The sequence below is a fragment of the Nanorana parkeri genome, unplaced genomic scaffold, assembly GCF_000935625.1.
Source record: "Nanorana parkeri isolate BGI_ZX_2015 unplaced genomic scaffold, ASM93562v1 scaffold373, whole genome shotgun sequence".
NCBI lineage: Eukaryota > Metazoa > Chordata > Amphibia > Anura > Dicroglossidae > Nanorana > Nanorana parkeri.
The window spans coordinates 766,872-778,169 of record NW_017306641.1 but is presented as its reverse complement, the minus strand read 5'-3'; positions in this window follow the sequence as shown (position 1 = coordinate 778,169).

Below are 11,298 nucleotides of genomic sequence, written 5' to 3'. Positions count from 1 at the left end.
TAATACACTCAACCCCCAGCCCCCTCACCTGTTCACGTCTTTGCAGGGAGGAGGCTGTGAACAGGATCGATCCCTGGTTATCTGGGGGTGATTACTGAGGTCTGCAGCAGATCTCACGAATCACCCCCAGATAACCAGGGATTGATCCTCCTCAGATACATTCTTTCTGTCGGCTGGAGCTCAGAACTGTCAGAGCTCCGGCCGAAGGAAGCCAGAGCTGACAGGAGCTGCTCTGCGGTCTGCATCGGACACAGATGCAGACCGTGGAGCTGCTCCGGCAAGTCAGGTACTCGGTCTGCGACCATGTACCTGACATGTCAGCTGGCTGTGGGCCACATAGTACCGGATCGCGGGCTGGAGTTGGCCCGCGGACCGGTACTTGGAGACCCAAACTTTTTATTAACTTTATTTTTACTCGCCAAATGCGAGCAGGCGAGTGGAAATTTTGAGCCATGCTCTAAGCCATGGCTCTCTCATTACTACCTATCTCTGGAGGCATTCACTTGTACACGCTTTCACTTACCTGAGGGCCACCCCCGCTGTGAATTGCTTATAGCTGGACTTCTGACATGTCTGTCTTTGTTCATTTACATTGCATGGTAAAATGATGGGTTCTTACTCAAGAAAGAAAATTATGTTTGTGCCTTCCTTTTAACCTCAAAGGAAGTGACCGGGATACTGTGTTTCTTTCAAGATCAGCAACAGGTATTTTCTGTACTTCCTGAAGATGTTCTTAGCCTCAAAAATGAAAACTGATGCAGTTACCACATCTGGTAAGCTGCAATATATAACATTTTTGTTTTTTGGCTTAGATACATTTTCAATCACCTCTGCACTTGACCTCCACTAGTCAGAAGAAGACCCTACATTACAGCTGCATCACGCTGAGGGAAATCTTAACATCTCCATACATAAACCTCTACACTTCATAATTTTTTCTTATCCTATAGTTTATTTGGTCCCTTCTTAAACCTCTGGGTAGTGCAAATACCTTGAAAATCCAGGTTTTCCTGCAATCACTTAGCCTAAAGGCTCTTGTTAACCACTGAAGCAGGTGACTCCTTTAGGTCACTGACGAAGGAGTATTTGTGACTCCTGCGGGCCACAGTCAGACACCATAATAGCCTGATGAGCAGTAAACTGTCCCTTTGTTAAAAAGTTTGCCCTAAGGTATATACTGCAATAATGAGAACTTCTTAGAATGTAGAAAAGCATGCTTTTACTTATATTATAGTAGTACTTATAGTATAGAAGTACTTATATAGTAGTACTTATAGTATGTTTGCAGTTCTATGCAACGGTTCTATGTATCAAAATTAAATGGTAAGTATGACAATCAATAATGGCTAACAACATTTCTGAAGCATTTTAATCATGTTTTTTTAGTGCTTACTGTGCTCAAATGATCCCATTAAAATAGATTAAACAAATTTAAGTTTAGCAAATTAAAAAACACTGGATAAGTGAACTGTTTCGTGACCTGTGTGATTAAAAATAAATAATAATTTATTCTGATCTATAAAGGGGACATAAAATGATATGCTATGATAGCATATTTTAATTTAATCATGTTGACGTTAAGGAAGACATAACTATACACATACAGTATATTTCATAGCTGTCTCAACTTTGGTGATGTCTGGAAATTATGAGGATTTTACATTAAAGGAGAATTATGAGGCGAGTGATTTTCACTCATAATAATCATCATAATCTGAGCCGACCTGTGACAATGAAGCTGAAAGTCTCTCTTAGCTTCATGAATGAGGTGAAGTTCTGCTGATTTCCATCATCCAATCATCTGCAAGCAAATACCATATTTGCCCGCGTATAGGGCGACTGGGCGTATAAGACAACCCCCTTATTGACCAATGTGGGGTGCCTCTTCTTAATGCACACTTACTCCTTGGCATACTCTTTAATGCATCGTCATTTCCTTTCCAGACTCTGACCATCTTTTCTGTTACTCCATATTGTCTTGCAGCACCACAGTTATTATGTTCCTTGGCAAAGTTTACAACTTTCAGTTTGAGACTGGCTTCATATTTCCTTCTTCTTGCTGGAGCCATGATAAGGTCTTTTTGGGCCATTTTGGGATTTTTTTGGGGCCATGATGGGGTTCTTTTGGGTCATTTTGGGGTCTTTTGGGCCATGATGGGGTCTTTTGGGGTCTTTTTGGGCCATTTTGTTTAAATACACCCAGTAATCTGTCAGCCCCTGGATGTGCGGTAATACTGTCAGCCCCTGGATGTGCAGCTGTATGAAATTCTAGTGCACCATATATCTATCAGCCTTCCCCTGGACACAGTTGTATGAAATGCTAGTGCACCGTATATCTATCAGCCTTCCAATGTTGACAGTATGCCGTATACTGAATAGCTTGAATATTAGTGTAGACCAGGCCGCTGCGTGTGCGGTAATACTGTTTGGTAGTGGTGTACGCTTTGGCTACATACAGTATACCCCGCTGAGCCAATCACGGCGAGCGATGTATTCTATAAATGAATACAAAGCCTGCTGGGATTGGCAAAGGGTGTGTACATTGCTCACCATGATTGGCTCAGCGGGGTATGCTGTATGTAGCCGAAGCTAAATACCACGTACATCGCTCGCAGTGATTGGCTCAGCGCGGTATACTGTATGTAGCCGAAGCTACCGTACAGTATTACTGCACATACAGCGGCCTGGTCTACACTAATATTCAAGCTATACAGTATACGTCATACTGTCAACATTGGAAGGCTGATAGATATATGGTACATTAGAATTATATAGTAGTAGAATATACCGTATTTGCCGGCGTATACACGGCGTATAAGACGACCCCCCATTTTCGGGGGATGTTTTTAAGTACAAAAAGTCGTCTTATACACCAGCAAATACGGAATACTGGGGTTTTCTTTTATTTCCCGTGATTGTGATTGTGTATTCTTTGCAAAGTGAAATATCACCACATTCACCGAGCTAAGGGAAACTGCCCCTGCAGTGTGCAAATTTCCTTGCAACGTGAACAGCATATTTTCCTTTAGTAAATCAACCTTAATGTTTCAAGTTACAGAAGACCTCTTTATGGACAACATTAAGATTTTAGAAAGCTTCAAGGAACCCTAGAACACCTCAATTCAAGCATCACCCCAACTACTACAATCACCACAAAATAATAGCTTTCATGCCTTTTTTCTGGAGGGAGTCCAGTAAAATAAGTAAATTTACACAACTTATATTGGGATCCTGGAATCCCTGCTAGTACACTGTGCTCCTCTTCCTCCTACTAGTCAACATGGAAACAGGAAGATAAGGAAACAAAATAAATGTTGTCAACCCTAATGCACACATTTGAATAATGTAATGAGTGTGGAGCAGGGTGCAAAAATGTAATGCCTATATGATCACCCAGAATGCACCTTCCAGACAAAGCTGGTGTGTCCTAGAGTATATGTGGCATGTAATGAGCCCTTGAGGATTACTTAGCCTGTTTCAAACAAATAGAATTTCATCCCAGCATAAATGCCAACTTAATCAAGACAACCAATAGTGTACTGAGTTGACATACTGTATGTGTCAATACATGGACTTTGCTGCTCCAGTGGGTCTAGAAATCTTTGGTCATGTACAAAGATGTGTGTGGATATGGTACAGCTGGTTTCCTTTGTACTGTGTGTGGGGTATTGTTTGGTTGCGATCAATTTGGTAATGTGAGAAAATATTCTTGTATCAAATTTTAGGCCAGGGAGATGTGATGCATATCTGGTCAAAAGCAGCAAAACATCAGTAGATTACTTTTCTTTGATTATCTTTTTATTTTTTGTGTAAGTTTTATCTCTAAGGAGCTGTATATGGGGATACTGAGTGACACTACCTTTTAGCATACACAATAAAACGTGTATCTTGAAGTTCGCCTTAATTATATTTCTTTACACTGAATACAAATGATACATCTGTTTACATTTTGTAATAATTCACAGCTTGATTGTACAAAAAACAACTACTGTGTTTTTACAGTATGATCTCTGGTCTGCCTAATATAAAGTTTATATTTGCTAAATGAATTCAACTGAGAGCCCCACAGCAAGAGCAACAAAAAGTAGAAAAAAAAGTCAAGTACACACGTAGAATCGCAAGAATAAACAGAATTGAATTGACCTCCTCTGTAGCAATAATATTCTCACATTGAGAGAATAGCAAGCTTTGTCAAGGGCAAACATGCAAACAAAGATTTCAGTTTCACAGATCACTCTGAAGGAAAGGGGAACATTTTGCATTCATTCTTTGATGGGAGCAGATCGGAACTTAAAAGGTGAAACATTACAGGAGTCTGCCAAGCAATCTTAAAAAAAGGTCAAGGAAATCAGACTATGAAATGTCTATATGAGGGAGCCCAGCTTTGTTTTAATATAATTCAGAGCACTCAATGCAATGTAATAATTGTAAATCATTCTTGGGTTGCTAAAGTAACTAGGACAATATTTGCATACTGTGAAATTCTGATAAGTATTGTCTGTTCCAAAATTCTAAGTGGACAAGACTCACTCAACTGAACGGAGTCTGTAGTATGTACACTGTAGCCTTGTTTCTGCCAATAGCTCTTCTGATCTGACCCCTAAACCCAGATCTTAAATTTAATGGCTGTCCACTTTTCATGGGAAGTGCAAAACCTGAGTCTGCGTATACACGTTTGGAAGGGGATCTATTATTTAAAAAATTCTAATCTGCTGTCTTAAAGTAGAACTAAACTATATTGTGGCCCCTAGACCTCTTGCTATAATGTGTACATATTTTGTCTGTGCCCTCCTCTGGTGATGTCAGCTCTGCACTCCTCCTTGTCATTCTATCATCACTGCTGCCTTTGTCTCCTGGTCTCCTTCTAGGTCTCGGGTCTTCAGTTATCTCAATTGCCTCTATTATATCCACTTTTGTTGCTGTTTCTTCATTGTTCTCTGCTCCAGTCATATTTATCAGTTTATAAGGCACATGGAAATGAAGCCCTGTTCCTCTACCAACATAGCCAACTCCTAAAAAGAGACACAACAGGGAACATGGCATGGTAAGTTTGTTCCAGGGAAAAGCTCAACTGTAAGAAACCCACAGGCAATATTGGTGACTAGTCATTTGCTCTTTGCTTGACTTTTTTGGGAACAGCTTTACAGTATAGTTCCTCTTAATACCATATCCCTGATATGGCACTGCTGACACTCCACAGATACTTGTGCCATACTTGTACAGTGCCATCATGGGAATTTAATATCTAAATGCAAATTCCTATGATGAGCTTAACATGATTATTCTATAGCTACCTAAGCGACCAGTAGCCACTTTATTTATAAACACATTTTAATTTTATTTTAAACCCTTGTAAACCACTAAATTATTGGACTATCACACTGTAAAAGAGCAATTCCTCACAACAGAGCTCATTTTAAAGCATATATTTTTTTTACTATGCTCTGTTGAAGAAAGGAGAGCATATAGAGCAAGTCAGCAGAAAGAAACGCTTTCCAACAGTGAATGGAAAAAAGAAGGTTTATAGAGCCAGGTATCAGTTTTGGTGGTTATCTAATTGTTGATCTTACCCTACCCATGTTGTTATTGTTGGACAGTGCAGGCATTTAAAGCAGAAAAAGCTAAATGCACAGCACAGAGTCCTAAATGTAAACTGTTTTACGAGGCAAATGATTTTTACGTGTCCTAAGCCAGTTTTTTTGATTCAGGTGTAGCTGGAACATTGCATAGCCAAGAAGATGTCTCAACTGTTTACTGGTTAATTGTTTAGCATATACAGTAGTGTTACCTGTCTTCTCATAGCTGACTTTTATAACCATAGGGATCTACAATTCCAAAATGCCAGTTTTCCTTTTAAACTACTAATTAGGTCAAGGGATGTAAAGCAAGAAATAATAACTGTTACTTTATAGAAAGTTTACTAAATGGACATCTTAGTCCCCATATATTCTGAATCTGTCTAACCACTCACAGAGACTGCATCACTGAAGCGGACAAGCCTCAGCAGGGATGAAAAACAAAAGAGCATTAGACTTTAAACCACTGAAAAAGAAAAAAAATTAAAATAACTACTGTATTTTTCAAAGTGGAAATATGGCTCGGTTAGGCTGCCAGCTACACATCAGGAGACTGTGTTGCAATAAACATCAAAAAGCTTTCTTTTCTTCTTTGAAAGTGCAGAAGCCCCAAATTGATACTTGTTGGTTGTTCATGCAGGTACATTTTGTATCCCTAAATAACACTGCTACTAGGTATACTCTAACTTAAAGCATCTGAATAAAGTATAAGAAACGAATTGGATGAGAGATAGGTACAGTAAAAAGGTAGATAGATAGGTAAATAGATACAGAAGGATAGATAGATAGATAGATAGATAGATAGATAGATAGATAGATAGATAGATAGATAGATAGATAGATAGATAGTTAGTAAAACAGAAAATGGAAGGTGCAGTTGATAAATTAGCAAAGGACATTGCACATGAGTGTGGTAATTTTCAACAAATGAACAAAATGATCAATCACACAATGGGAACCAACTTAAAACCTGTTTCTAACCACCCATTGCAAGCATGCCTGGATGCAGTGTGACTTATCCATATATGGTCAAATATATGCAATTAAGACCTCTTTTTATTTAAAATGTAGGAAAAAATTGTAATCGGGTAACCCATTGAAATTGGGAAGTTTTCCATCGTTTGTTTGAACTGTGATAGCAACAAATAGGGGTTGATTTATAATGCGTTTGCCCAGCGTATAGACAGGGCCGGATTTACTCTCCCTGCTGCCCCAAGGCCAGGTCCTGTGATGCGCCCCCCCCCGCCAACCTCCCCTCCCTTCCCATCAATGGAGAATGGCAACCAGATGGCATGGCGGCGGGGTTAGTGTCATTTATTTTTACTGTTTCCTAATTTTTTTTAACTTTTTTATCACTTTTTATTTAATTTTTTAATAATTTTTCTTTTTTTACTTTTCAATTACCTTTTTATATTTTTATTTAATTATTTCATATTATTATTATTTTTTTATCAATTCGGCCGCTCTGCTCACCGCAGTCAGAGACTCGGGACTCGGCGGCGGAAGACGGAACCAAAGGAGAGAGGTAAGTGCAGGGGTGAGGGGGAGAAGTCTGCACACTGTTTACTGTTTACTCACACTGCGATGTCGCCGATTTCACATGTAAACCAAAAATCGTCTGCCTCACTCTACATTCAGTCCTGCTTGTACAAAGTGGCCTTGTGGGGAATCCTGGCCTGGGTATAGATGCGTGAATGATGTTTCCAGCACATTATAGCTACTAGATGGGGCTGAACAAACAATGTATGCAGTGCATTACTGCCACTGGATGGAGCCAAAGAGCATTGGAATTTCCTAGCTCCTTGGCTCAGTGGCACTAACGCACTGCAAACATTGTTAGCTCTATGCTGGGTGGATGCATTATAAATCTACCTTATAGTTTAAAAATGGCACTAATAGATATAGACTGTTGATAAAATTCTCTCATAGCTACATTATTTACTGGAAACTGGCATACATGCGATTCAGTCTAGTGGTCATGTATATGGGTATTTGTTTGCATCTGAGTTGTTTTTCTTTTCCTTACAAGGCTTGATGCAATTATAAAGTAGCTGGAGGTGTCAGCTCTTTCAGAGCTACAATTAGTCTCTCGGTTGCTTCTCTGATTAATACCTCCCATACATGCTCACTGGGTTTTGGTGGATGGCCATCTCTAGCTAAAACTGCAGTTGTGCTATACTGTTACATTACCTCTAAAATCCTCATTTATGTATCCAAAAAAATGGCCTCTTTTGTCCGCCTGCAGCATGTTGTATGCACACGAGATTGTGGGCTTTTGGCTACTGCTGGTTGTGTGTGTACACATGAGAGTTTATGAGAGTTAGCACACATGTGTTAGCATTGGCGTGCATCCTTGATGCTGAGTGTACACACAAGCCAAGAAGGATATTTAGATCCCTCTCTTCTGGTGGCCAGTGCTGTGACTTCTTGACAGCTACCCTGTGCATGAGATTTCCATTTTCTCATCTTCCTCATTGACAACCCAGATTGCCTGACTCTGCCCGTATCTCCTGCTCTTGTTGACAACCTTGCTCTCTCCTGTTATTTGTATTTTTTCTGTCTTGACCTCTACTTTCACTATTATTGCCTGCTGCCTGCCTTCCCCTCAATCTGAACCTTGACCAATTATAGTGCTATTTACCTGTCTGTATCCTGCTCCTGCAACCCCCTTTATGGCGCAGTTGTGAGGGAAACAACCTGGTGACACCTTCCACTTTAATTGTACACAATTCCAAAAAAAGAGAATGAATAGAAGGTTTTCTGACTCTTCTCAACATCCTTGGCACCCTTTCCCTTTACAGCTTTCTTGCTGAATCTAACCCCAAATGATCAGAGGTAGCCATAAGATAAGAAAAAATGTCTCTGTTTGTAGATTTTACAGCTTGGTGTTACACCCTCTAACCCTGCTTTCCTAAGCATTGGCCTGTAAGTGCCATTGTACATAAAGCCATGTCTTTCTGCAGTAACAACTACAAGTCCCTTATAAAGAAAATAACCAGTTAAATATGTTAACCATTCTTCTGTATCTCAGAAGGGGGCAGTGAGCTGCACTGGCTTTCCTTAATTACTCACTGATTATATCAACAAAGCACATTAATTTTAATGCCTTCTAATTTATACTAAAGTCATTATGATTTTTCACTTCATTTACTTCTTACAAAGTCTGTATAGCTGAACATTAAACTTATTAAAGTCAAAGACATTCCAGTGGAGGCATACATCTTGGTTTGATGCAATAATGTTTCCAGCATTTATTATCAAGACAGACAGAATAGGCTCCTTTTCTGTTTAACCAGTGTTTCTTTCTTCATAATCATAGCTAGGTTTGTTACTTTGACCAATATGTTCTATGTTTACAAGGGAAACATAAAGACTTTAACTTAAATATAATTAAAATATTACTGTTGCTTTCCTCGGTGCTTGATCTGTAGTCACATGTTTTGTTTCAAGCACTCTGGAGCACTCTGAAGTGTTATAGAGAGATAACTAATCTCCCCAGTGTATGCAAGGATTTTAACAATGAAACTGGAGGAAACATGTTTGTGTTCTACCTCTACCTTTGGGCAACTATCAGGTGGTTATTTACAGGTTGGTTATTCTTCAGTACGACCCCAATTCCAAAAAAGTTGGGACGCTGTGTAAAATATATATAAAACAGAATGCAATGATTAGCAAATCTCATAAACCCATATTTTATTCACAATAAAAAAACATAAAATGTTTAAACTGAGAAAATTTACCATTTTAGAAAAAAATAAGGTAATTTTGAAATTGGACACATTTAAGTGGAGAGAGGGTCCTCTTTTTTATGCAACTTTAAGGGCAACATGAGAAAGACACCATTGTTTTCTAATGCATGCTTGGGAGATGCCTGTAAGCTGTATATAATGTTAGAGAATAGTACTAATTTCATGAACAGTGTCAGTGACTCTGTATTCTGGCATTAAATATTTTGCATGTGCAATACAGTCTTTTACATTATTGCTTATCTTCAGAATAGCAGCAGCACCCCAACATGATGTGTTTCAACAAGAATGGTATTTTTTAGGTAGTTTTGCCTGTGACACCTGATTTTTATTATCTAGCAGTCATAGGTCTGAATTGAGTTGTGGAAATAGTAGCCACAACAGGTCTAAAAGCTATAAGAAAAAAAGCTAAAGTTCTCAACTTTATGTATGCAGTTTGATTGGACTGCAGTTTTAAAGATAGAAATGAGGTAGTTTTTCTTATAAAACAAGAATTTGAATTTCAGAGACAGCAGCCAGAAATATTGTACAAAGTTGCTGCATATTATGTAAGTAGCTTTACTTGGCCACAGAAAAAGAGGGAGAGAGCAGGTTTATCATTACATAAGAATTAGAGTGAATTACAGAGACACACGCCAGAAATATTGTACTGACTTACTGCACAATATGTAAGCAGTTTTACTGGACCACAATTGAAGAGGGAGAGACAATGCATGTTTTATAATGTAATAAAATGTATAATGTATTTTTATATTGTACAGACTTCATGTACATTATGCAAGCCTTGTTACTAGGTTGCAATTTATGAGGCAGAGATCAGTAAGGTTTTATCATGATATAAAGCAACACCACCTTTTTCTTAGTTTATCATGGAGTTAAAACTATTGTGTATTGTTACAGAAACAACAGCTGAAAATGTTGTACAGACTCTATAGTTAGCATTGAAGCAGGTGGAATAGGCTGCATTTTGAAAAGGACACAAATCATGTAGCATTTCTATTACGAACCTGGTCTGGGAGACTGGATGGTTGAGGAGGCTTCCCTTGCACCTCGTGTCTAAAAGCCCTTTGAGGATGGTGACAGAGGCCAGGCAGACACCGGGTGGCACGAGTGCCAGTAGTTATGAAACCGTGCAAGTAGAAGGTTAATCCAGAATTCAAAGTCGAGGCAAGCCGAGGTCAAAATCCAGGAGGTCAGTTGCAGTACCGAAGGAAGAGGCAGAAGAATAATCAAAACAGTCCAGGGTCAAAAAGGCAGGCGGCAGTCAAGGCAGGTAGTTGAGGCAGGAACGGGTCAAAATCCAGGCAACGGCAATCTAATATTCAAGACAGGAAACAGGAGACACAACACAGACAGGACCTGATAAGACAATCCAGCAAGTAAGTGACAGGCTGGCTTGGTTTAAATAGGGAAGTGAACTAATCAATTATGTCACTTCCTGTGCGCCTTTGGCACCATCTGCGCATCACTTCCTGTGCGCCATACTGCGCGTCTTTCTGTGGGAAGTGGTCGTTGTGCGCATGCGCTTACTCTTCTGCCTAGCGGTACTTGGCGCATGCGCGGAACGGGCATGGTGCTTACAATTTCATCCCAAAAATCCACATTTAACTGTATATATGTAACATAAAATAGAAGAAATATTGTACATACAATACAGACAGCATTGTAGCAATTGCAGTAGCATTTTAAAAATCACGCATCACATGCAGCTTTTCAGGCCAAAAATTTGCAATAAAGTGTATACTTTTGACTAAAAAGGAAGGGCTATCATGCAGACTGCATAAACAGTATTCAAACAATCTTTTGCAGGACACATTTGATAAATCACACACCTCATGGAAGGCCACAACACACTGAAATGTGTATTTTTCATTGTTAAAGGAATGTTGTACAAACTGCAAAAACAGTACTTCAACAGTGTCTTGCAGGCTGCATACCTCATGCAGCGTTTAATGCCAAAAATACACAATAAAGTG